The 27,475-nt window shown below is 42.8% G+C and overlaps 1 protein-coding gene across 2 annotated transcripts in view; it reads left to right on the top strand.

The window, feature by feature from the left end:
• The window catches only part of PHACTR1 (phosphatase and actin regulator 1), a 298,473-nt gene that overhangs the window by 25,703 nt on the left and 245,295 nt on the right, over nt 1–27,475 (top strand). The gene's annotated exons all lie outside the window — the stretch shown is intronic.

A 27,475-nucleotide genomic window follows, 5' to 3' on the forward strand; every position in this document is an offset into this window, starting at 1 on the left:
TCTTTCAGGATTTGGAATAGCTCAACTGGAATTCCATCACCTCCACTAGCTTTGTTCAGAGTGATGCTTCCCAAGGCCCACTTGACTTCACATTCCAGGATGTCTGTTTCTAGGTGAGTGATCACACCATCATGATTATCTGGGTCGTGAAGATCCTTTTTTGTACAGTTCTTCTGTGTATTCTTGCCACCTCTTCTTAATATCTTCTGCTTCTGTTAGGTCCATACCATTTCTGTCCTTTATCGAGCCCATCTTTGCATGAAATGTTCCTTTGGTATCTCTGATTTTCTTGAAGAGATCTCTAGTCTTTCCCATTCTGTTGTTTTCCTCTATTTCTTTGCATTGATCGCTGAAGAAGGCTTTCTTATCTCTTCTTGCTATTCTTTGGAACTCTGCATTCAGATGCTTATATCTTTCCTTTTCTCCTTTGCTTTTCGCTTCTCTTCTTTTCACAGCTATTTGTAAACCACATGTAAATGGACGGTTAGCAGGTAGCTCTATCATGGACCTCAACTTGTCTTGACATATGTTTATCTACATATTTTTTAGTTCTGTGTGTTTTACTCCCAGGGCCCTGTCCAGGTCAGAACAATCTGGCAGTTATTTGACCCCCATCAAATTGTTGGCATCCTTGGCGTTCATGTTCCTACGTCTAATTGGCCCCTCCTCTCTCTTTCCAGATGTCAGTAAGCCTCTTTCCTTGATTGTCTTTGAAATGAGATTAAATGATAGCATATTGACTTGAAATTGAGGTGACTGAAAAGGCGTATTTCATCTAAGTGGCATGTCCAAACATCCCTATTCTTATTTTTTCTTTTTTTTTTTTTAATTAAAATATAGTTGATTTACAACGTTGTGTTCGAGTATACAGAAGTGATTCCGTTATACATACACATGTATCTACTGTTTTCAGATTCTTTTCTCTCGTAGGCTATTGCAAAATATTGAGTATGGTTCCCCGTGCTATATAGTAGGTCTTTGTTGGTTATCTATTCTATATATTGTGTGTCTAGGTTTTCCCCAGCATCCTTATTCTTAAGCCTTTTCCTTGTGCATCTTCCCCTCAGTAATCTGGCCTCTTCTTGCTATATGTCGCTGCTTTTGCAAACCACACACCTTGTATTCTTCTTCCTGGAATGATTAGATTTCATTCCCCAACACAACTTTTTCCAACCACTGCTTAAATCTATTTTTAGTTCTTTCCTCTGAGGCATGAATGATGACTTTTCTATGGCCTGTCAGTTATTTATTCATTTCAAATATTAATTTATCTAGGTTCCTTTTTTAGGTTTGGTCTCAAGGGAGAGTTTACCTGCATAAAAAACAGTAGAATTGAAATCAACCAGTTTGGGCCCAAACTCCAGATTTTACCCGTTAGAGCCTTTATTTTCTCATCTGTCCAGTGGCTCAACTCATGACTCTCAAAAGACGTTCTTCCTTCCTCTCTGCAGCAAATTAAGGGTATATTCCCAGGAACAGTGTAAGTGAAGATCTTAAATTCAGTGTAAATGAGGAGTTTCAAATTTCTTCTTTGATCACTAAAGTTAGGACCCCTAAAGATGTGTGTGTGTGTGTGTGCACGTGCTCACTCAGTTGTGTCCAACTCTTTGTGACCCCATGGACAATAGCCCACCAGGCTCCTCTGTCGATGGGATTTCACAGGTGAGAATACCGAGTGGCTTGCCATTTCCTCCTCCAGGGGATCTTCTCGACCCAGGAATTGAACCCACTGTCTCCCACGTCTCCTGCATTGCAGGTGGATTTCTTACCCGATGAGCCACTGGGGAAACATGAGGACCAATTTCTTGATTTTACAGCTGAGAAAAAAGGTGTCCCAAGATCCCACAATCAGAAGACAGTTACTACTGAAGCTAAGAACAAAATTCATGCCCCCGAATCTCCAGTCCGTTGGGTTTTTTCCTCAACAATATTTCAAGTTTGAGGTTTCAAATAAATACAAATTTATTTAGTGCTCACAGCAAGGAACCATCTTAGGCACTGAGCAGAGAGAAAGAAAGCCTGGTTTCTGCTCTGAAAAAGATCATGAACAAATAGGGGAGACAAATATGTCACCAGCTAACTAACACAAGGCAGGATGAAGGAAGTGCTAAATAAGGGAAACATTTGTGTATAGTTATCCTAACTCAAGGAGGCGATGGTATGTCAATGGGGTCTTGATGTTTTGAAAAGTTTGGATACATGGAGAAGAAGGGGACAGTGGGTACATCCCAGGCAGAGGAAGTTACAAAAGTAAAACCACAGCCTTGAAAGTGCATGGGGTGAACTGGTCTCTTACATTTCAGGCAGATTCTTTACCCTCTGAGCTACCAGGGAAGCCCATAAAAGAGACTAGTGTTAAGTAGAACCTAGAGTTTCTATGGAAATATGTCTAAATTTTAGATTAAAAACATAAACAGTTTGGAGCCATATCATCAAGAGTTTTGGCCCTTTAGGTAAATGGACAGGCATTTCGGATACTGAAAGAGCCTGGGGATATGAGATAATTTAATACCTAAAAATTTGATCTAGGTTGGATTGAAATGGCCAAAGGGTATGGATAGTGGTAATGGAGAGAGGAGGGCAAATGTTAGGACCATGCCATGTCAGGATTGAATGTAAGTTCATAGATCTAACCTTAGAAACATGTCATTGCTCACTTCTGATCTGTCCTCCCAGTGTTCCAAAAAAGTATCTTTCAATATGCTATTCACCTCCATAGAGATATGCAAGCATATTTAGAAACTAATTTTAGTTAATATTCTATAAACAAAGGGTATAACCTGGTTAGTGTCTATGAGAATGACAAAATCAAAAGTAGTGATCATATTGAAAGTTAATAAGCAACATTTAATCTCTTTCCAAAGACCATCAGGAAAAGAGGCTTACTGAGATTTGGGAAGATAAAAGAGACCAATAGATGCAGGAAAGTGGACTCCAGGGATGCAAACAATTTTGTCATCGTTCAGTCACTCAGTCATGTCTGACTCTTTGCGACCCCATGGAATGCAGCACACCAGGCTGCCCTGTCCTTCACTATCTCCTGGAGTTTACTCAAACTCATGTCCATTGAGTTGGTGATGCCATCCAACCATCTCATCCTCTGTCGTCCTCTTCTCCTCCTGCCCTCAGTCTTCCCCAGAATCAGGATCTTTTCCAGTGAGTCTGTTCTTCACATCTGGTCGCCAAAGATGGGGTTCAAGTAACTGCCAAGTCACTTTGAGTTGAACAACATGATGCCAGTATGTTAGAAACCCATGGAAGATCGAGGTGGGGAAGCAGGATTAGTCTTGCCTGTGAGGATAAGACTTAAGGAGAGCTTCACAGGTGAGGTGTTATTTGGACAGTTCTTGAGTCACGCTCATTTGAGAGGACCTAGCAGGACTATATCTTTCAGAGGGAGTGCTAAATGGGGCTAGTTTGGAGGGGTTGATTTTTCCTACTTCTTTATTTAAGACTATTCTTTACAAGGGCTTCCCCAGTGGTTCAGCAGTAAAGAATCTGCCTGCAAGCCAGGAGCTGCAGGAGATGCAGGTTCGGTCCCTGGGTTGGAAAGGTCCCCTGGCAGATGGCACAGCAACCTACTCCAGTATTCTTGCCTGGAGAATCCCATGGACAGAGGAGCCTGGTGGGCTATAGTCCAGAGTTGCAAAGAGTTGGACACGACTGAAGTAGCTTAGCAGGCACATACACATCCTTTACATATTTTCTATAATAAGAATGTACTGTTTTCACATTCAGAAAAAAAAATTGATCTGTATATATGATTTTTAAGGGAATGTGGTTTGGAATATTGGATCACAGTCAGTGATCTGCTGTAACTGGGTTAAGAAGGATCCAGACTCCTAAAGATTTGGATTTTATTCTATAGGGAAATAAGAAATGAGAAAGGCCCTTTTAAGAAGAGCAAATTATCAAATGAAACCCCATGGACTGTAGCCCACCAGGCTCCTCCATCCATTGGATTTTCCAGGCAAGAATACTAGAGTGGATTGCCATTTCCTTCTCCAGAGGATCTTCCCAACCCAGGGATTGAACTGAGGTCTCCCGCATTACAGGCAGACTCCTTAACGTCTGAGCCACCAGGGAAGTAAAGTGAAACAAACGGAGAATGATTCACAACAGTGTTTGATTCAACTTCAAAGTGTGTTATATCCACGTATGATATAGATAAGAGAAGAGCATTGCGGACCAGAATGTGAATGATGGGCTTTATGGAAAGTCAAGGAATCAGAGCTCATCTTGAAAAGATTGGTAATGTTTAGACAGAGGAAAAAAAAACAGGGGAGAGGACATTTTAGGCTAAGGTGAAGTGTGAGCAAAAGCAAAGTGATGAGGACAAATGTTTCTGTTTGGAAATAATGAGATCTGGGCTACATAGATGAACTCACAGCAGATTAAGACAGCTTCTAGTTCCAGAAGGCAGGGTTTGGACTTGATTGGGTAAGCCAAGGGAGATTTTAGAGCAGGAGAAGGATGGGATAAAAATAGTCCTTGCACAAATAAGGCTCATTTGGCAGCAGTGTGCAGGGAGAAGGGGTGGGAGAAGCACAGACAAGCTCCACGCGGGCGATGACAGTGGCCGAAGCGGGAACGGAGCAGCAGGGACAGCGTGCTTTAAAAGTAAAAATCGACTTAATGGGTGGAGACTGGCTAGAGATGGAATGCGAGCAGAGGGCTCACGGCGCTGTCGCTGGAGAACAGAACGCTAGAGTCCTGAAGATTGCTGCAAATTGTCATAGTGTTGCAGTCACACGAAAGGGGCAACACCCATCCCCAGAACGTGAGCTTGAATGTCCTGGGTGTTTTCAGCAATTGTGCTGGATCGGGTCAGCCACTCTTTCTCCTGCTGAGGCCCTTTGGTGGCCCAGGGTGCAAAGCGTCACTTAGCCTATGACCATGGGAAAGTGCAAACCTATATGATAACAGGGCATATCTCCAAGTCTAGTCTTTTTCTTTTTCTTTTTTTAATATTTATTTATTTGTCTGCACCAGGTCAGAGAAGGCAATGGCACCCCACTCCAGTACTCTTGCCTAGAAAATCCCATAGGCGGAGGAGCCTGGTAGGATGCAGTCCATGGGGTCACTAAGAGTCAGACATGACTGAGCGACTTCACTTTCACTTTTCACTTTCATGCATTGGAGAAGGAGATGGCAACCCACTCCAGTGTTCTTGCCTGGAGAATCCCAGGGACGGTGGGCTGCCGTCGATGGGGTCACATAGAGTCGGACACGACGGAAGCGACTTAGCAGCAGCAGATCTTAGTTGTGGCACCTGGGATCTCATGTCCATGAAACAGTTGTAGAAAGCTACCACCAAGATAGGCTTCCCTGGTGACTCAGAAAGAATCCATCTGCGAAGCAGGAGACATGGCTCAATCACTGGGGTGGGGAGATCCCTTTGAAAGGACATGGCACCTCACTCTAGTATTCTTGCCTGGAAAACCCCATGGACAGAGGAGCCTGGCGGGCTACAGCCCACTGGGTTGCAAAGAGTCGGACACAACTTAGCACTAAACCACCACCACCACCACTAAGATACAAAATAATATCTACAAAGTATTTAAGCCTCCCTTTAATTCCTCGATCTTACCTCCCCACTATACAGAGTACATTTTCCCTCTTTTTAGACAGGAAGTCTAAAAAGATTAATGAGAGGTTAAATGATTTGGCCAGCATCAGGACAGCAAATGCATAGTGGGGAAAAAGATCTAAGGTGGTCAAGACAGTCATGTCGGAAATTTTGGGGACCAGAGATGCATCAGTTAATCCGTCTGTCTTGCTTTCTTTTCCTGTGAAATAAAAGCCTACCCATCTCACAGGGTTTTGTGAGGATCACAGAGATAACGGATGTGAAAGCAGGGTTCAAATTCAAGACGCCATCAGTGTGACTAGTATGGAAAGCTCCCATATACATGTTTGAACTTCCCCACAGCCCACTAAGGAATATTGAGACCCTAGAACAACGTGCTTGTGGCTCAACCTGCTGCTGCAGTAAAGACTAAAAAGGAAACTCCTGTTTTTAATTGCTTAGTATGAATATTTAACATAGCATCACAATGCCTGCCATAGTTTTGTGTCTATACATAATTCGCAATCAGCACATGGAATACACGCTACCTGAGGTGACTGGCAGGTCATTCCTTCATTTTCCAAACATCCCTGCTCATCCAGGTGTCCAGGCCCTGTAGACATAAAGAAACACAATATGTAATTATTCTCCACAGAGTCTCCAAGCCTACAAGGGGAGAGGGAGAGAGAACCACATATCACAGAGCCAACTGATAGCTGAGGCATGAAGAAGATGCTGTGGGAACACAGAGGGAAGAATGAATCACTCTCTACCTGGGCAGGAAAGTCTCAGCTGGGAGATGGCCTCTGAGCTGCCAGTCATGCCAGTGTCTGCGAGAACAGCTAGATGGAATATTAGGAGTGTGGGCTTTTTATAGTGATGAAATTCCTGGTTCTTGACTTGCGTCCTCCATCCTAGGAGAATCCCCTCAGTCCCCTACCCGTGACCCCTCCTTGAAGCATTTTTATTGATGTTTTCTAAGACCTCATTAGGTAACTGGGACTGGAGGGGTAGCAGCTATCTGAGTGGGGAGCCCTGGACCTAGGCTAGAATCCATGTGGCCCTAGACACCTGTTTTTCCTTTTTGGTATATTTTCCAATCCTCAAACTCCATCCCACCATATGCCTGGCATGTGAGGTTGACCAGATGTCCCAAGGAGCTCAAAACTCCCATTCATGGGTGGGTGGTGGGCCCTGTGGCTTGTCCCTTGTTCTAGAAGGGTGGCCTATCTAGCAGATCACTCTCCCTGGCCAGCTATTTCTTTTGTGAATCAGATGAAACCAGTGCTGACATGCTGATTTGGAGTGACTCCAATAGTTTCTAAGACAAGGACCCTGCACGCTCTAAGGATGGCCATGGTTTGCAAGACAATAGCATTTGTCTTCACACGCCTGCCCCACACGGGAAAATTGTCCACTTACAGAGCTGACCAGTAAGTCAGCGCCCAGTAACACAACAGCTCTTTCCATTATGACAAAAATACTTGCCCAACAGAATACTTTCTGAAGAGGCCAACAATCGAGAAAAGTAATCTTCTGATCTCATTACGAATATTCTGTTTGGCTCTTTGGTTTATTCTCTGACACAGCCCTGTTTGTACATCTTTTTCTTCTTCTAAAAAACCTAAACAAAAAAACAACTATAACTACAGAATTCAAACTACTTCATCAGCATTTTGTTGCCATATGGAGCTGGCTGGCCTCAGAGGAATAATCTGAGACTTGGATGACAAGGCATATTATCAAAAGTGGCCAGCACTCTAGGGTGAGCCTGAGAAGGAAATGAACTTAGTTTAATTAGATTAAACTATCATATTGGAGCCAAGGGAAGGGAATCACTAGAACAATATTTTCTACACACACTTCATTAAAAGCTCTCAAGATCTCAGATAATAAAAACATCAAGTATTGACACTAACGTGATAAACCTTGCAAATTTCACAGCAGAATGCATGGTCTTTTTCATGAAAGAAACAGGAACACACATATGTTCCTGTGTGTGTGTGTGTGTGTGTTGCTATCATTAAAGGTCTTTTTACCCTAATTACCTTTGCTATTTTTTGCCATCCAAAATTAGCTGACAACACATGCATTTTTATTTACCATATTCAAAATGTAAATTCAAGAAAAAGACATGTTCTGGGTTAAAAAAGGACAAGGCTTTTCTTCCCTCTTTCTCCCTGTTCCAATTCCCTGCCTCAACCTCTCAATGATAGATAGGGAAATACTAATCAGAGTGTCTTCCTCTTGCACTGTAAGCAGCTCAAAAATGAAGCATCCTGGTATTTTAAAGAAACTGAAGATCTGGAAAGATGTTAATTAAACTGCCAAAAAGCTTTTTGCCTCATTTCAGTGCACTATGTAACTAGGTAGCCAGAAGATATATCTAGTGCCTGAGTGCTATTCTTGGGTTTTAATACAGTTTCAGTTATTTAATTTCAGTAATGTTTCAAACAGTGAGGAAGACAGCTAGTTGAAGATCCCATCAGGACAAGGAAGTGCCACATACGTTTCCAAGTGTCTCCAGTCCTCCGAATTCTCAGATACGTCTCTTATCTGTGTGTTGGAAATGGTCTACCTTGTGCTTCAAGAGACAAGTTGTGGGAAATGTTTATGTAGCTGTTAAACTGACCTAAATTATAGCCATTCATTCACTCATTTACCCATCCCATATTTACTGAGCTCCTGTTTACCAGGTGCCAGAACTATACTAGAAGCTGAGAGAGCAGAGCAGAGCAAAGGGATTGGGAGATAAACTGGGGTCCTTGCCGGAGAGATGCTTATTGACCAGTGAGGGAGAAAAGATGTAGAGTTAACTGGAACTTGTAGCAGCACAGTTGGCCGCACTGATGTTCCTCTGGGATGCCTGACCTGGATGTACACCCTAGATGCTGAGGATTGGAGTCTCAATGCCCAATTCAGGGACATGAGAAGTGTCCTTGCTTTGCTTGAAGCAATGAGCTAAGACTCTGCTGAAGGGAAGCCTCTGCTGAAGGGAAGGGAAGTGAAGGGTCTGGCCTCACTTAAACTGGGAAATAGGGAAACAAAGACAAGGAAACTCTGCCTATAAGGGTAGGGAGGTAGTGAGAAAATTACATCCTTAGGATGTGAGTAGAGAGAGGAAGGACCCTGGGAGAAATTCAGGTGGCAAGCCTGTGCCACTCTTTATGTGGGATTCAAATATATCCTGCTGATAGGGTTCAGGAAACCCAGCACCAAAAGTGAATGTAACATTTTTTCCCTGGACTGTTGGAATCACTGAGATACTGATAGAAGCAAATGAAAAACCACTCTGTAGGGAATGAAAACCCATTCTGTTGAGCATAAATTCACAATGACAAGTTCCAAATCACATGAAGAAAGAGACCACAGTAAGGAAAACCAGCAGATGCAGCAAAGGCAGAGCTAGAAATAAGAGAAAAATCTAAAGGTTATTATAAAATATCAGATCAGATCAGTCACTCAGTCGTGTCCGACTCTTTGCGACCCCATGAATCGCAGCACGCCAGGCCTCCCTGTCCATCACCAACTCCCACAGTTCACTCAGACTCACGTCCATCGGAGTCAGTGATGCCATCCAGCCACCTCATCCTCTGTCGTCCCCTTCTCCTCTTGCCCCCAATGCCTCCCAGCATCAGAGTCTTTTCCAATGAGTCAACTCTTCTCATGAGGTGGCCAAAGTGTTGGAGTTTCAGCTTTAGCATCATTCCTTCCAAAGAAATCCCAGGGCTGATCTCCTTCAGAATGGACTGGTTGGATCTCCTTGCAGTCCAAGGGACTCTCAAGAGTCTTCTCCAACACCACAGTTCAAAAGCATCAATTCTTCAGTGCTCAGCCTTCTTCACAGTCCAACTCTCACATCCATACATGACCACAGGAAAAACCATAGCCTTGACTAGATGGACCTTTGTTGGCAAAGTAATGTCTCTGCTTTTGAATATGCTATCTAGGTTGGTCATAACTTTCCTTCCAAGGAGTAAGCATCTTTTAATTTCATGGCTGCAGTCACCATCTGCAGCCCAGAAAAGTAAAGTCTGACACTGTTTCCACTGTTTCCCCATCTATTTCCCATGAAGTAATGGGACTGGATGCCATGATCTTCGTTTTCTGAATGTTGAGCTTTAAGCCAACTTTTTCACTCTCCACTTTCACTTTCATCAAGAGGCTTTTTAGTTCCTCTTCACTTTCTGCCATAAGGGTAGTGTCATCTGCATATCTGAGGTTATTGATATTTCTCCCAGCAATCTTGATTCCAGCTTGTGTTTCTTCCAGCCCAGCGTTTCTCATTATGTACTCTGCATATAGATGCTTACAATAAGAAAATAAAATAATAGAAGCCCTCATGGAAGAAGAGACCCCTATGAAAAACAAGCAAACAGAAGACAGACTAGAAAAGGAAACAAAACATCTAGAAGTGAATGATCAATATAGTCACTGACAGAAAGCCCTGAGTGTTTGGATTAAACAGCAGAGTGGACACAGCCAGAGAAAGAATTAAAAAACTGAAGGATCTGAAGAAATCACTCAGAAGGAAGCCCAGAGGAATAAGAAAAGTATGATATTAAGAGACATGGAAAATAGCAATAATACCTAATTGTTATTAAGTCCTTACTGTATACCAGGCTCACTTCATATTGCTTCTCTTCCCTGGTTACTCAGCTGGTAAAGAATCTGCCTGCAATGTGGGAGACCTGGGTTCAATCCCTGGGTTGGGAAGATTCCCCTGAAGAAGGGAACGGATACCCACTCCAGTATTCCGGCCTGGAGAATTCCATGGACTATTCCATGGGGTCGCAAAGAGTTGGACACAACTGAGCGACTTCCATCTTTCTATCTATCTTTTAATTCATCCAAGGTTCATAATGACTCTCTGTGGTAGGTACTATTACTAGCCCTGATTTTACAGATGAGAAAATTCATGCAAAGTTGAGAGATGGGAATTGGGAGAGGAGGGAACCAGGCATCTTCTTCCCAAAGAAGTGTTCCAAAGCCCCATTTCTCCATACTCACCTGGGATCCACCTGCACTATCTTTGGCTTATTGGGAAGCAGTAGCCAGTGCGGTAATGCATTATTTAACACCACTTCCCATCCTTCTTTGCCTTACTCCTCCCTTTTCTCACTCTTAGAACCCTGGTTTTGTATCTTTGAGATAAACCATTAGTATTTAATTGATGTCTGCCATAGTAGGTCATTAATAAAAAATATTATAGTGAATTAAGAGAGTATTATAAGCACACTATTTAAAAACATGGAGGTAAATACCATAAGGGATAATTCTCCCCCAAAATTTCCCTAGTGGTTCAGATGGTAAAGAATCCACCAGTGATGTGGGAGACCAGGGTTTGCTCCCGGGGTTGGGAAGATCCCCTGGAGAAGGGAACGGCTACCCACTCCAGTATTCTGGCCTGGAGAATCCCATGGACAGGGGAGCCTGGCAGGCTACAGTCCATGGGGTTGCAAAGAGTTGGACATGACTAAGCGACTTTCACTTTCAAAAGTTGAAAATGGTTATTTCCAGGGAAATGAGATGACTGCATTTAGCACCATTAAAAATGTAAGCTATTTACATGCATTTCTTGGATAATTATAATTCAATTATACAAGATTGATGTTGAACTAAAGATGTTTTCAGACAGACCCTGAGTGTACTATTCACAGACCTTTACTAAATGAACTAATCACATATTATTCAGAAGGAAAGAAATTGAACCAAGATAGAAAGAATGAAATTCAAGAAGCAGATGTGAAGTTGACAAGTATGTTTGTAAAAGTGAAACAAAAACAAAAATGCTGGAATGTCTGAATGTGTTTTAAATAAGGGGGATTATAAACAAGGTAAAAGCAAGGCTTTAATAACAGGGAAGATGGAGAGGGGTGATCAGAGTCAAGCCTTTGGATATTTTTTCAGTTTGTTGCTGTTATTTAGTTGCTAAGTTGTGTCCTATTCTTTTTGGACTGGAGCCCGCCAGGCTCCTCTGTCCAGGGGATTTCCCAGGCAAGAATATTGGAGTGGGTTGCCACTTCCGACACCAGGATATCTTCTAGGGATGGCACTCGCATCTCCTGTGTCTCCTGCATTGCAGGCAGATTCTTTACCTGCTGAGCCATCTGGATATATCAACCTGATAGATATATTGGCCTGATAGGTAAAACCAGAATATATTAAATATTTAATGGTTGCTATAAAGAAAATAGAAATAAAGCATACAACTTCCAAACCAAAGAAAGGGAGAAGAATAAAGAAAAATCTATCAATCAGAGACCAAGAAGTACAAAGACAAGTAGAAAGCCCAAATAAAATGAATTTTAAAGAGAACACAGGTTACAGTTGTACAACCTCATCATAGGAAAGAATTTCTTTAAAACTCAAAAAACAGAAAAAAAACATAAACAACTGATCAAAATGGACAAAAATATGAGCAAGCAATTTGCAGAAGAAGAAATCTGAATACATAGCAGGTAGTCAGGATATAGTGATTAAATCACAACCAGCATACTGAAAAACAAAAGATTGGTAATACCAAGTGACAATGATGTGGAAATGGAAGCTCTCATATACTGTTGGTGAGATGGTAATTGTTACAATCATCTTGAGAGTTACCTGTTAATATCTAGTTGAGCTAAGGATGTGCATATCCTATGACACAGGTATTCCAATTGTAGTTATATTTCCTAGAGAAACTTGCACAAGAGCACAAAAGAGAACTTTATCAGGATGCCCACTGGAGAATTGTTTGTAATTCAAACAATTGTTTGTAATTGCCAAAAGTTTAGATACTAGCTAAATAATCTTTCATGAGTGATTCATAAACTATAATCTTAACATTGGAATACCAGCAGGAAATATGAATGGAGTAGATGTACATGAATCCACATGCAACAATCCTAAAACATAATGTTGAGTTAAATACAGAATATTACAAAATGATTCTTAAAATGAGATAACCCCTTATGTACCCTGGAAACCCATAAATCAGTATTGCAAAATACTTGCAAATGTATGGTGAAAATATAAAAAATAGATAGGATACACAAACATCAATTTCAGGATAGTAGTTGCCTCTGGAAAAATGGAGTGGGGAGGAAGATTGATGGTCTTTGCAATATCTCTAATTTTTATCCCTTTATATTCTTTTTAAAGCACTAAGACACCTGGGATAGAGTGTCAACATTTTAAAACCTGAATGATGCACACTTGGACAGTATAGTATCCATTATCTTTTTCTGTACCTTTGAACTACATCACAAGTAAGAACTTACATTTATTGGATGTTACAGTGAGAATTCAATCAGCAGTAGCTTCCGAGGAAGCACTGAGTGATGAGCAGGTAGTTCTGTCTGGCCGAGTGCTGAGCACTGTGAATGCTGTGATGTGGAGAATGAGAAAGAGGCTCCTGGGAGGAGGAGGGCAAGGTCCAGGAGCAGGAGGAGACAGCACGGAACTGGGGGAGCTGTGAGTGCCCTGGAGTAGCTGACCACGAAGTGGCAGGAGATACACAAGGCGACAGAAGATGTGCCTCCAGATCAGACCTGTCTTTGCTGTCAGCTGAGATTTTATACCTTAGAAAGCTTAAATGTTCACTGAAAGCTCTTACTTCTATATCAAGAACACAATTGGTTCTTTATGTTTCTTTCCTCCTCAAGACACTCTTCTGGTTGTTGCAATTTAATGGCAACCCACTCCAGTGTTCTTGCCTGGAGAATCCCAGGGATGGCAGAGCCTGGTGGGCTGCCGTCTATGGGGTCACACAGAGTCGGACACGACTGAAGTGACTTAGCAGTAGCAGTAGCAGAGTACAAGAACCACATTTTTGGAATGACCTTAGCAATCATCTACTAGTCCAATCCTTTCGTTTTATCCACCAAAGAATGTATTGATCTCTTGGAGGACAAACCACTCTGAAAGTTTTCATCTTTGCAACCCAAGTTAACTCAGTTGGCTTTTTGGAAGAACTGATTCCTAGGGCAGATTTAGGGAAGAATCTGGGGAAAGGCTGTGTCCAGAGAAGTTGTTCATTGGTAGAAGATTTCATGAAAGTCATACTGTGATATATATAGATGTGTGCTGAATGCTGTTATTCAGTCACTAAGTCACGTCCGACTCTTTGTGACCCCACAGACTGCAGCACACCAGCCTTCCCAGAGTCCAAACTATGTCCCAGAGTTTGCTCAGACTCATATCCATTGAGTTGGTGATGCTATCTAACCATCTCATCCTCTGTCCACCCCCCTTTCCTGCCCTCAGTCTTTCCCAACATCAGGGTGTTTTCCAATGAGTCAGCTCCTTGCATCAGGTGGCCAAAGTATTGGAGCTTCAACATCAGTCCTTCCAATGAATATTCAGGGTTGATTTCCTTTAGGATTGGCTGGTTTGATCTCCTTACAGTCTAAGGGACTCTCAAGAGTCTTCTCCAGCATCACAGTTCAAATGCATCAATTCTTCAGCCTTCAGCTTTCTTTATGGCCCAACTCTCACATCCATACATAACTACTGGAAAAACATAGCTTTGACGATACAGACGTTTGTCAGCAAAGTGATGTCTCTACTTTTTAATATACTATCTAAGCTGCATGCTTAATAAATTATTTTGATGGGTTCTTAATTATGAAAATTAATTAATAAAAGAAGTCTCTTTAATTCATTTGCTGAAGAATGTGGTGGGGTACATTTCATTCTACTCCCAACTTTGGGGATTTTTTTTTTTATCATAGATGAGAGAATTACGACAAAAATGTAAGCCTTGGTCACTCTATGTGGAATATGAAGATCATAGATCACACAGAGGATTCCAGTTCGGGTCACTGGGAGGAACAGGGGACCTGGGAAGGAGCTGCAGTTTGCATGAGTTGACAACAAGAATGGTTTGAGTTCAGGCTATTGAATTTCAGAATATGACTGTACACCCCAATGATTCATACCCCTTCCCCAGCACTACAGCTTACAATAGCTCAGATAAACATCATCAGGTCTTTCTCAAGGATTATCTGTAATGTTCTGAAATACGATTTCTGCCATAAAAGGACAATCTCTTCCTTTTCTTGATTCAGATTCCGTCTGTCAAGAAAAATTTGGCAGTCTAGTGAAATCCATTAAATAGGAAGTCCTCACTTTCGGGAAGTGCGCTCTTGTTTCTGGTCTTCTCTCAGACTTTGGTCTGAAATGTTTGTTTTCTAATCCTTCATGTCATGCCTGAGCCATATATAAATCAAAATGTCTGTGCATAATTTCTCTAATTTATAAAACTACCATCACGGAAGAAGTGGTCCAGGGGACACTTGTTCAGTTGCTCAGTTGAGTCCAACCCCTTGCGACCCCACGGACTGCAGCACACCAGGCTTCCCTGTTCTTCATCATCTCTTGGAGCTTGCTCAGACTCACATCCATTGAGTCAGTGATGCCATCCAACCATCTCATCCTCTGTCATCCCCTTCTCTTGCCTTCAACCTTTCCCAGCATCAGAGTCTTTCCCAGGTGACCCTGACAGGTGATTAATGTGGAGAGTAGCATGAATCTTGGTTTGAGATGAAGATTTTATTGACTCATTCCTTCTTTGCTCCAACAGTTAGTGATGTCAGCAATCTGGGCTGTCTCTTCACATTATCAAATTTACGCTTGTATTTAACTAACGTCCAAAACTATACATTTGTGGATAATGGACCCACTCCTTCCTGGGTTACCGATCTCTCTCCTCTTTGATACAATTTTGAGCTAAGGTCATTTTGGTGGACACAGCAGCACATTGCTCATCTTTAGCAAACCAACACAGTGTCTCAGGTCAAGGAAAAATGCTCACAGCTTTAGTTAGCGATCCAGTTTCTGTCTTGGCTTAGCAGAACCCCCATTCACTACAAAGCATTCTATACATTTCTATTAACTTTCCTTGTTAGTTGCCAATATTTATTTGTAGGAAAAAAAGCTCAGCTCTCTTTTGATTCCAATATTACTTGTGGAAATATCTGTATGTCTCCTTATTATCAAAACTTGAGGGAAAATTAAAGCAGAAAGTATTTCCTGTAAGCCTTGTGTATTTCATGTTCATTCTTAAAAACACAGTGAGACAAATCACAAAGCCTATCTCTGATGGAAAGGATCCCTAAGACTGAAGCTATGTTGGGTATTGGTTCATCACATGCAGCTGTCAAAAACTAAGCTAAAAAAAGACTGAAACTAACCTTAGGGTTGCCAATGCTTGCCTTGGGCGTTCACTCTAAATGAATGATGGGTAATAGTTCCCAAACTGTATGCAAAATGTTCTGAAGAACACAGGTTGACTTAATATGCACCATTTAAAACAAAATTATCAGATGCTAATATACAAATACGCTAGTGTGCTCTGTATGATGAGCTCAGGAATATATTAGCAGGAAAGCGGTATGATTGAAGTTTGCAATTCATATGCATTAGATACCTTTGAGCTTTTCTGAGAATTGTAGAACATCAAGCAGGCTATAGAGCAATGTCTCTACCATTCTCTCGCAAGCAAAGCAAGAGTGTTTATTTTTAAGGTAAAGTTGAGGTTAGGATTTAGAAGAGCAGAAGGCTTCTTTGCCTTTAAGGAATTGACAGATTTGGGGGGGTAGGGTGGACAAGTATGAGAAGACATGGTTATTTTCTTGTCTTCTTCTTTTTGAAAAATATTTATTTATTTGGCTGCACTGTGTAGTCCATGGAATTCTCTAGGCCATAATACTGGAGTGGGTAGCCTATCCCTTCTCCAGGGGATCTTCCCAACCCAGGGATCAAACTCAGGTCTCCCGTATTGTGGGCAGATTCTTTACCAGCTTGAGCCACAAGGGAAGCCCAAGAATACTGGAGTGGGTAGCCTATCCCTTTTCCAAGGGATCTTTCTGACCCAGGAATCAAACCAGGGTCTCCTGCAATATAGGCGGATTCTTTACCAACTGAGCTATGAGGGAAGCCCATTTTTCTTTTTAAAAAGTATTTATTGATTTGGCTGTACCGGGTCATAGTTGCAGCATGGGGGATCCTTACTCTTCTAGTTGTGGCATGCGAACTCCAGCGGTAAAGAGTCCACCTGCCAATGCAAGAGATGCAGACAGGAGACATGGGTTCCATCCCTGGGGCGGGAAGATCCCCTGGAGAAGGGCATGGCAACCCACTCCAGTATTCTTGCCTGGAGAACTCCAATGGACAGAGAGCCTGGTGGGCTACTGTCCATGGGGTCGCAGAGTCAGACACGACTGAGCGACTGGACACAGCACGCAGCATGTGAACTCTTAGCTGTGGCAGGTGGGATCCAGTTCCCTGACCAGGAATTGAACCCAGGCCTCCCTGCATGGGGAGCGCAGAGACTTAGCCACCGAACCTCCAGAAAAGTCCCTGTCATTGTTTTCTTGAAATCAGGGAAAACTAACTTGAGAGCTCCAGGGCTCCCTTGACATATTGTCAATTTTGGAAAAGGAAGAGAAAGGGAGTGGGGAAAAAAAGGAATTCATGTACTTAAAATTTTTGCAAAATTCATTTAAAATAATTTCTATTCATTAGGTTTAGTAAAATATAAAAATATACTGACTTAATATTCATAGATTCTGAATATCTCCTTGATTTTTTTGATCATAACTCACATGCTTGCTTAACACTGATCATTTTTGTCAAGGTATGTTTAATTCTGTTTTTTTCACCTGTGGAGTTTCAAGGGGAAAAAAAAGGCATGATTTTTACATGGTCTTAAAAATAAATTACTTACATATTGAAAGAATGTTCATTTCAGCAATTCTTTTTTAATCCATAAAATGGAAAGATAGATTTACTTCCTTTGTAAATCGGTAGATCCTAGTAAATGTTACAGGTTTGCCCTTCATCCTTTAAGCAGTCCTCCAGGAATTTCTTCCAAGGTTGGCTTGGAAAGATATTTTTACCTTCAATATAGCCTCTCTCCTGTGTGCAAATTTCTGGACAGTAGCATGAAGTCGCGGTGCATGACTGGTCTCTGAATGGGGAGATCTGCCTTCATTTCAGGTCTGGACTCTTCCTAGTCCACATCCGACAGCTTTGGGCCACTTCTTTCTCTCTCTGCCTTCTTGTCAGGTGGTGGTCAGAACACTTCAACTTTTAGAATTATTGTCAGGACTCAATGCTAACTTTTTAGTTAAAAATACATATATATAATTTATGTGACCTATAATTTTCATAGATAATATTTAATATATTTGTGTGCTCAGTTGCTCAGTCGTGTCGAACTCTTGGCGACCCCATGGACTGTACAGCCCACCAGGTTCCTCTGTCCATGGAATTTTCCAGCCAAGAATACTGGGGTTTCTACAAATAAATGCATATATATAAACATTTAATATACCCATCAGTAAAAAGCCCAGCAAAGTTTCTTAAACACACTGGAAGTTCACCAAGTGATATGTCCCTCTCTGCCTCCCTGCCTGCAATGGACTGTCTTCCCTGGCAAAATAATCATTGTGACACTGAGTGAATGGGTTTTAAAGCATATCTTTATCTATATATACTGTGCATCTATTCTATTCTTAAGTCCCAATGCTGTGCTCTGCTGAGCTTAGTCACTTAATCATGTCCCACTTTTTGCAACCCTATGGACTGTAGCCCACCAGGCTCCTCTGTCCGCAGGGATTCTCCAGGCAAGAATGCTGGCATGGGTTGCCAAGCCCTCCTCCAGTAATTCCCAATAGCACACTGTAATATGATCCTTTCTTTAGACTCTTCTTAGTTTTTTAATTTCCCCTTCCATTCCTGTAAATAAATTCCCTCTTACATGTAAGATGGCAACAAACTGTTGTTATTATACAATAATTTGTATGGATAAAATATGCATCACAAAAGAAAAAGCTCTATTGATATAAAATGTATAGAAATAAATAGAATTCCTCTTCAGCAGGCTTCTCTACTACTAAAAAAAAAAAACAACAACAAAACTGTTTTGGAACTCCTGAGATAACATGATCCTGGCGCACTGGGAAGATGAGTACAAGCTGGCTTGTTAGAAGCAAAGATATCCCTTTGATCATTCACTTCACTAATCTTAGTGCGTATTGTAATGCTTCCCTCAGTGAATTAGACCATCTTCTTTTCTGTGGGAGAAGTAATTTGCATGTCACACAGTTATACACCCGTGATACCCACTTCCAAGCTCCCCATCACTGGCTACTCACAGCTACCGCCACACACTCAGTGATGTTTCACGTATCACTGAAGCTCTCCCACTTGGATAAAGGGCCAACCTGCATTTCTTGCCAGTGGTATGTTATCCTGGTACCTTGTTCCTGCATCTGCTCTGTACAAACACAACTGTGATTCTGTCCTAATGGCCAATTATCATTAAGCTGATCGTGAGCTTTTGTTAAACAGCCCAGAGGGGCTCACTACACAGTTAATACCATCCTGCCATAAAAGGATAACAGTGAGTATCAGCTGCCGTCTGTTTTCAAGATTGAAAGGGCACGAATGTGCCAGTAGAAATGATAGATAAGATTCTGTGCATCCTATTTTTACCCCTGTTCTCTTTACCACCAGGAGCTAAGCTCTGCACGGCAGGCAAGGTTTCTGTGTCCTGTGCCCACAGTCTCATAACCTTTCTTGGTTGGATTTCATGATGCCATATGCTTCTGTCCTAAAATAGTATTGAGGGTCCTCTGAAGAAAAACTGCCTAGCAGTTCTCTGCATGTCAGTGGGATGGTTGGAGGAGGAGAGGTGCGCTTGGCCATTAAACATACTTTGGATCTGATTTCTACTTGGCAGAATGCTAATTGCGTAACCCGGGGAATTTACTTAATTGTATTGTGCTTCTGTTTCCTGAAGCATAAAATGGAAATAATAGTTCCATCTTATGGAGTTGCTGTGATGATTAAATAAGGTGATCTATAATATACAAATGCATCCCCACACAGCTACACACACATTTGTCATTGATGTATTAGTCTTGATAGGCTAGATTAATCTTCAGTAAAAATAAAAAACAACCCCAAGATTCCGGTGGCTTAAACCAACACAAGTTCATTTCACGAACTACATGAGCCTGGTGTGTCGGCAGGTGGGTTTGGCTCACTCCAGAACCCAAAGGGAAGCAGCAGCCATCACCTTGAACTTCAGTTTTATCACACATAGATCAGAGTTGGTCACCTGGTTCCACCCACCTCCAGGGGATCTAGACGTACAGACTGCAGCTCTACCACGTACCTGAAGATAGGAGATCAGAAATATTTGGAGAACAATATTAACGCGTACAATATCTGTTTTACAAAAATGAGACAGTATTATGGTCAGTTCTCTGAATGTTAATTTTCTTACTAACAGTGCATCGTGGAAATCCTTCCAAGTCAACTTGTTTAAATATAACTCATTACTTTAGTGGCATTGTGCTATATACCTACTATAATTTAGGCAGTCATTTCTTTATTGCTGGACTTTATTTCATTGAAATATAAACACACCCATGTTATATTTATAATGTCTTTATTCTCTAGGGCTTTTATTACTATAAAATAAATATCCAGAAATATCTAAATCTGCCAGGATCCACCAGGTTCAGAAAGGAAATCATAAGGATATGTGTGACATGAAAGTGAAGTTGCTCAGTCGTGTCTGACTCTTTGCGACCCCATGGACTATAGCCTCCCAGGCTCCTCTGTCCATGGGATTTTCCAAGCAAGAATACTGGAGTGGGTTGCCATTTCCTTCTCCAAAGGATATGTGTATAAGGCTATAAACCTCAATTTAAATAGGATTTGTCATTTGAGGCGAAATGTAAAGAAACTAAATAGTTTGGAACAAGAGACCTCTCATTTACTAATCTTTAATGACCCACAACCTCTACCAAATCTATCCTCTCTTTTACCGTGGATATAAGCAGGAATATTCGATCCCAGATTTTGAAATTTATACTAAGAGCCTTCCTTGACCATTGGCAATAGAGATTTTAAAGATGCTTGACACAGACAAGACTGTGCAGAAAACTTCCTGCCGTCTTTAATCACAGTCACAAAAATTATATTCACGGGCCACAAAGCACGGCCTGTTATGGAGAAGATTCTGTTATTTGGGCGAAGGAACTGGAGCACTCCAGTCCTCTTCCCATTCATAGTAACGCAGGAAAAGAAACATTCCAGAACAACAGTGCTATCAAGAAGCTACAGGAATTTGCTCAGGTGGTTTCCCCTCAGTCACCTATTTCTCTACCTGTTTTGTGTAACTGCTTCCAATCACCCCTTCCCATCACATTGTTATCTGCCAAGTGTTTTTACAATTTGCACAGAACAAACCCTTAGTAAGCATAATTATTGCAACCCTAAAAGTAAAATTGCTTTCTAGTCAAAGTTTTAGGAGGAAGAAAAAAGCAAATTTTTAGCTAAAATTAAAACAAAAAACACACCAAAAAACTGCTCACATCATTCAGATGTCTCAACTATATTTTTAAGAATGTTAGTTCTAAAAACAGCTGTGAAATTGTTTCTTCAAACCTACTGTCCAATGACCACTCCCTGGCTCTTCTACCAAAAACCTGTCAGGTTGGATTAAGAAATAATAAGATAAAAGCTTGGGGCAAAATAACTTTTGTTATGGGTTCTAAAACACATTTTGAAGGAAAACATGTGGTAGAAAGCCTTTCTATGAGGAGAATCAAGGCTTGCCAATTGTACAGCTGGTTTCTAACCTTTATCTGCAGGAATGACATTCAAAATATTTAATAACTAGAGTTGCAAGAGTCAGAAAGGCCTATTAGAACAGATGCCAGCCATAAACAATCCATACAGCTGTGCCAGCGCACAAGAGCTGCATGTGAGCTCTGCTGATACATGACTGAATTGCCTAAAGAATTTCCACAGCATCCCACAGCAAGCTCTGATCACGTCTTCTTGCTCAGAATATAAATGCTTCATGCTAAATATAAGAAAGCCTGGAAGCTGTATCCCTCTCTGAAATGACACATTCCATTTCATGCTTCCATTCCAGCATCTGCCAAAATGAAAACAAAACACAAGAGCAAAAACAACACACACGCAAGCACGGAAGTAGTGCCGCGTGGTTCTGGGTTCGTGAACCATTTGGAAGGAATTTCTAACGCTGTTCTTAAACGTGTACTTTGTAGATTAGCCTACAATTCTGGCTTTAACATAGTACACATTTAGATCAAACTTAGAAAAATAGATGCCGTTCTGTGAGAAAAATAATAGAGGTTCTTCTTACATGTGAGTGAACAATTAGGGAGTGTATTAGATTTCTAGGGCCGCTGTAATAAATTGTCAGAAAGTTAGTGGCATACAACAGACATTTGTCCTGTTGCTGTTTGGGAAAAGAGTTCTGTCTCTCCTCTGTGTGTCTTTTATAAGGACACTTGCCATTGGACTTAGGATTCACCCAGGTAATTCAAAAAGATATCCTTAGCATTAGATCCTTAACTTAATGACATCTGCAAAGAACCTCTTTTCTAAATAACATCAATTCACGGGTTCCAGGAACTTGACATGGACATATCTTCTGGGAGCCACCATTCAACCCACTATAGGGAAGATACGAACAAGAAAGGAAGAAAATTTAACAAATAGGTTGAGTTTAAACCAAAGAAAAAAAATTGAGGAAGAAAAAAATTTTTAATCTTTTCTTACATCAAATATGTGTAGTACTATTTTTCTAAGTACATCTCTGAATGATTCTGCCACTTTGCTTTGTATCAACGTTACTGTTTTCTATTTTGATTCTCTTTTTTATAAGAGGTAAAGCACTATATGAGCATTTCCAAATTTCTACCCTTAACTTTGATTCTGACTTCCTTTGAGCCTAAGAGCTGTTAAGTGTTCAAAGTAGGATGGAGCACAGACAAGCAGAAAGCGGAACAAAATCTCAGTTCCAAGCGATGCCATGGAATTTCAATGTCTGCAGTTGCATCATATCATCATTCTGGTGACGTCTCCTGGAAAGCTCAGTCTTCAGGCCCTGCCTTGCTGGGTGTAACTCTCCCACCAGCCTGATGACCATGCCCATGCTGACCGTGAACTCCTTCTAGCCTATGAGCTTGTTTTCTCCTCACTGCCACAACCTCTCCCACCCCTCTCTGCCCCCAGCGGCTGCAGATGAGCTTTCCCAGGGAAATTCTCTCCCGTCAGGTTCATCTCTGCCGCGTTCATCACTGCAGAACTCCCTTTACACACGCCTCCCACTCAGAGAGCAAATGCATATTTCTCTATGGCTACTCTGAATTACAAGCCTACACAGGTGTTTTCAGCTGCCTGTGTTTTGAGAGCATCCTCTCTTCTCTTAGGGCTTCCCAGGTGGCTCAGACAGTAAAGAATCTGCCTGCAATGCAGGAGATCCAGGTTCGATCTCTGGTGTCAGGAAGATCCCTGGAGAGGGGAATGGCAACACACTCCAGTATTCTTCCCTGGAGAATCCCATGGACAGAGGAGCCTGGTGGGCTACAGTCCATGGGATCGCAAAGAGTCGGACAGGACTGAGCGACTTCACTTTCACTTTTCTTTCTCTTCTAAGCCCTGCAAGGTCAAGGGTCCTGTCTGGTGCTCTCTTCAGAACCAAAGAGTGTTCTCCACTGGTAGGCAGTTAATACTCTTCCCAGGCTGCTGCTCCTCAAACATTAAAGTGCCCCCAAATCACTGGCAGTCCTGTTCAAATGCAGATTCTGGGGTACAGCATGACAGGCTGCATTTCTTCTTTCCCATTTAGATCATCTGGGTGAACATCTCACTCAAGCTGCATTGGCTCTGTGTTGAGATACCCTGATGTAAGTGATAGAAATGCTCTGGACTATCTTTCCCTTCAGCGGTTCTCTCCTTCCTCTTAAAAGTGGGTAAGAAAATAAAATCCCACAATACTATCTATTTTTCCAAGAATGCCGTAGCATGATCATTTTCTCTCATTGACAATGCAGGGAGATGATTATCAAAGGCAGCAATAGAGCTGAGCCATAATTACAAGGATCATAATGAAACACAGGTTCATCTTATGTGATGAGGCAAACACAGACTCTGTATAAGACGTGTCCTGGCATCAAGAGCTGTAGGGATATTAGAGTAATGGGTGTCAGAAGGCGGCTTCATGGAGGTGGCATTCAGGGCACAGAGCAGGATCTAGAAAAGTGCCAGATGGGTGTGCACACCTGTTCTGCTGTCTGCCAGGGGCCAGAGGAAAGGGGGTGCCAGCAGACATCACACTCAGCATCTTCTTCCAGCCAGCACCGAGGTGTATTCCATCCCAGTCCCCTCTCTACCCACCTTCTCTTATAACAATAAATGACTGTGCGCCTCAGCTTCCAAATTCAGCCTGAGACGCAAACATTCATACATCTTCTAAGAGCAGTGCGTGCTCAGTCTCTTCAGTCCTGTCCAACTCTTTGCAACCCCATGGACTGTATGTAGCTCACCAGGCTCCTCTGTCCATGGGATTCTCTGCAGGAATACTCGAGTGGGTTGCCATGCCCTCCTCCAGGGGACCTTCCCCACCCAGGTATCGAACCCGAGTTTCCTACATCTCCTCTGCATCACAGGCGGATTCTTTACCCACTGAGCCATCTGAAAAGCCCCTGCTGAGAAGAGTAAGGTCTGATGGAACTTTCAGCACAGATGAAAGTGTTCTACCACTGTCGTCTCATACGGTAGCCACCGTGCGCATGTGACTGTTGGGCACTTGAAGTGTGGCTAGTGCAACCGAGGCACCAAAATTAATCTCATTCCATTTATTCAAGTGTAAATAGCCATGTGCAGCTAGTTGATACCATTATTGGCCAGCATAGTTAGAAGCTCAAACTCAGGGTAGACTGTTTAGGAAAAGGAACCACTGAACAAGGGAATAGCTCTCTGAGGCTCCCCTTAGGCCTCTACACGCTAAACCTGAATAAAGAGCCCCCACAGCTGCAGGGCAGCACCCTGAGACAAGCCGGCGGTCATGTCAGTATTCTCTCTACTACAATGTACTGATAACTTGGTCAATTAAGACAGAGACACTTGAGCTCTTGGGTCTGTTTCATATTCAGTGGGCAAATAAAAGATTGCTATGGGCTTCACTGTTTTAATAAGACCATGCAGAGTTTGTGCAGCTCTGTTATTCTGATCTGTGGGCAGAGAGTAAGGTGGAAAAGGCTTGGAATTTTTAAAATTTATTTTTTTAAAAAGCTGTGTTTTTTGCTCAGAAGATACTTAAAGAGGTGACACAGTTTGGGAGAGGGATCTAGTATTTGAAAAAGGGAATAACAAATATTGACCCATAACACAATGCAATAAATTCCTTCATACACCCCTCCAGCAGAGCAAATGGCTCCTTGGCCACATCTGTGCATATTTAGTCACGTCAGTCGTGTCCGACTCTTTGCAGCCTCATGGACCGTAGCCTGCCAGGCTCCTCTGTCTGTGGGATTCTCCAGGCAAGAATACTGGAGGGAGTTGCCATGCTCTCCTCCAGGGGACTTCCCAACCCAGGGATAAAACCCATGTCTCTTATGTCTCCTGCATTTTTTTTTTTACCACTAGCGCCACCTGGGAAGGGCTTCCCTTGGAGCTCAGTTGGTAAAGAATCTGCCTGCAGTGCAGGAGACCTGGGTTCAATCCTTGGGTTGGGAAGATCCCCTGGAGAAGGAAATGGCAACCCCCTCCAGTATCTTTGTCTGGAAAATCCCATGGACAGAGGAGCCTGGTAGGCTACAGTCCATGGAGTTGCAAAGAGTCAGGCATGACTGAGCAACTAACGCTTTCAGTCTTCAGTCTTTGAGCCACCTGAAAAGCCTTTGGCCACCTCGGAGAAGGCAATGGCACCCCACTCCAGTACTCTTGCCTGGAAAATCCCATGGACAGAGGAGCCTGGTAGGCTGCAGTTCATAAGGTCGCTAAGAGTTGGACACAACTGAGCAACTTCACTTTGACTTTTCACTTTCATGCACTGGAGAAGGAAATGGCAACCCATTCCAGTATTCTTGCCTGGAGAATCCCAGGGATGGCGGGGCCTGTTGGGCTGCCGTCTATGGGTCGCACAGAGTCGGACACGACTGAAGTGACTTAGCAGCAGCAGCAAGATAAGGCTATTAGTCAGCCAGGGACCACGTGATGTGAATATGACAGGAAAAGAAACTAAGATTTACCTGTAGCTGACTTGACTGGTAATCCAGGTGAGAAGGGAGGGGTCCCTGAAAGCCTCAGTGGGCACTAGGGAAGACTGGGTTGTGATATAATTAAAGAGAACAGAACTCCAACTAAGGATTCCCTGAGATCTCCTTCTAGAGCAGACCATGGCAGCTGGACACCTGGTGCTCCTAAGTACAGAATGCAAATGAGGCTCGGAGTATGCTGACTTGGACAGAATGCTTTGCATGTGAGAAGTAGTATAAATGAGTGGGAGAACTGGTGTGATCAGAAGCATATTTATAACACAGTAATTTAATATCCCCAGTGGGTGGTGGACCCTATTCCCCATGAGGTGAGCTGTATGTGTCGAGAATTTGCCCAGTGACCTGTCTTTTGCGGTGGTGTAAGACAACAGGGCAGGACTTCCCTGGTGGCCCAGTGGTAAAGAACCCACCTGCAGTTCAGGAGCCACAGGAAGCACATGGGTTCGATTCCTGCCTGGGCTGGGGAAGATCCCTTGGAGGAGGGCATGGCAGCCCACTCCAGTATTCTTGCCGGGAGAATCCCATGGACAGAGGAGCCTGGTGAGTTACAGTCCATAGGGTCGCCAAGAGTCGGACACGACCGAAGTGACTGAGCATGCGTGCAAGACACAGGGTATTATGAAATTCACTTTGGAGAAGTTCTTGGAAACAATGGGTGGTGATAACGATTTAGCTGATACTGTTTTCACTGGCCAGAAAAGAGGACAAGGGCTCACAGGGAATGGGGCATGGAGGGAAAAACAAGCTTGGAGTCAGACACACCTGGCTGTAAAAACATTTGCCCACTTAGGCTTTGTATCAAGATCACCTGGGAGCTTGTTAAAAGTTCAGATTCCCGGTCCCTTCACTGAGCTACTAAACCAGGATCTCTCCGCTGGGGGTCGAAAGGCTCTTTTTAAAATAAACACACAAAGTGACTGTGCTGTGAGGCTTCTCTTAGCATTAGCTCTGCAAAAGGTGAGGTAGGATTCATGATACCTGGAGTCAGGATTATGGTATCCATATAATGTCATTTAAAAAACAGCAACAACAAACAGGTAGATCAAACAAAGTCTGGATAAACTTGTAGCTGTTACAATTCTTGAGCCATGGATTTGCCTTCTTGAAGATACTGTTCTTTTCTTTAGAGATCTCAAGTTGATGTCATTTGCCTTGCTGAGCCTTATTAACTGTGTTAACTCAGCTGGAGAATCTTCACCCAAATTAGCTAGGATCCCAAAGTTGCAAGTTGTTGTTTCTGAGGATTGATAAAAGCAACCTTTCCTGTTCCTTTTCGCTCTTTAAGTTTTAATGACATGGGTGTAAGGCCCTCTTCAGGTCGGGGAATTTGTATTGAACATGAAAACATCAATTCCGTTGTAACAGGTTGTCGACTCCAGAGAAAAGTCAAGGGCTTGGTGGGGGCGGATCAGCCCGAGAATGGTAACGTGTTCTGGCCCCAGAGAGGCGCGTGCACCTCGAGGGCTCCCAACACAGCGGCCTTCGGTGTGGCCCATCTCGCTTTCAATAGGCAGCAAGAGGCTGGAGGAAACGGGGGGCGGGGGAGGTTGGCGTTCTGCCCTGCAGTTCGAGAGTGAAGGTAGCTGCAAAACCCGGCAGGCTCCAGTGGCTGGTGCTGAGACGCGCGGAGGGGTGGGGCTGCCCGGCGAGGATGAGCGCGTGAGGCCCCGAGGGAGGCGGGGGCGCAGCATCCCAGGTGGGACGGGGGAGTGCTTTCTGGAAACCCTCCTTCGGCCTCGGGATCCCGATTGGCTCGGGCGGGGAGGTCGGCAAGGTCAAGACCCCCTCGGCGCCTTCTTCTGATCCGCCC

Source organism: Bison bison, unplaced genomic scaffold, assembly GCF_000754665.1.
Source record: "Bison bison bison isolate TAMUID 2011002044 unplaced genomic scaffold, Bison_UMD1.0 scf7180017864274, whole genome shotgun sequence".
In the NCBI taxonomy this organism is placed as follows: Eukaryota; Metazoa; Chordata; class Mammalia; order Artiodactyla; family Bovidae; genus Bison; species Bison bison.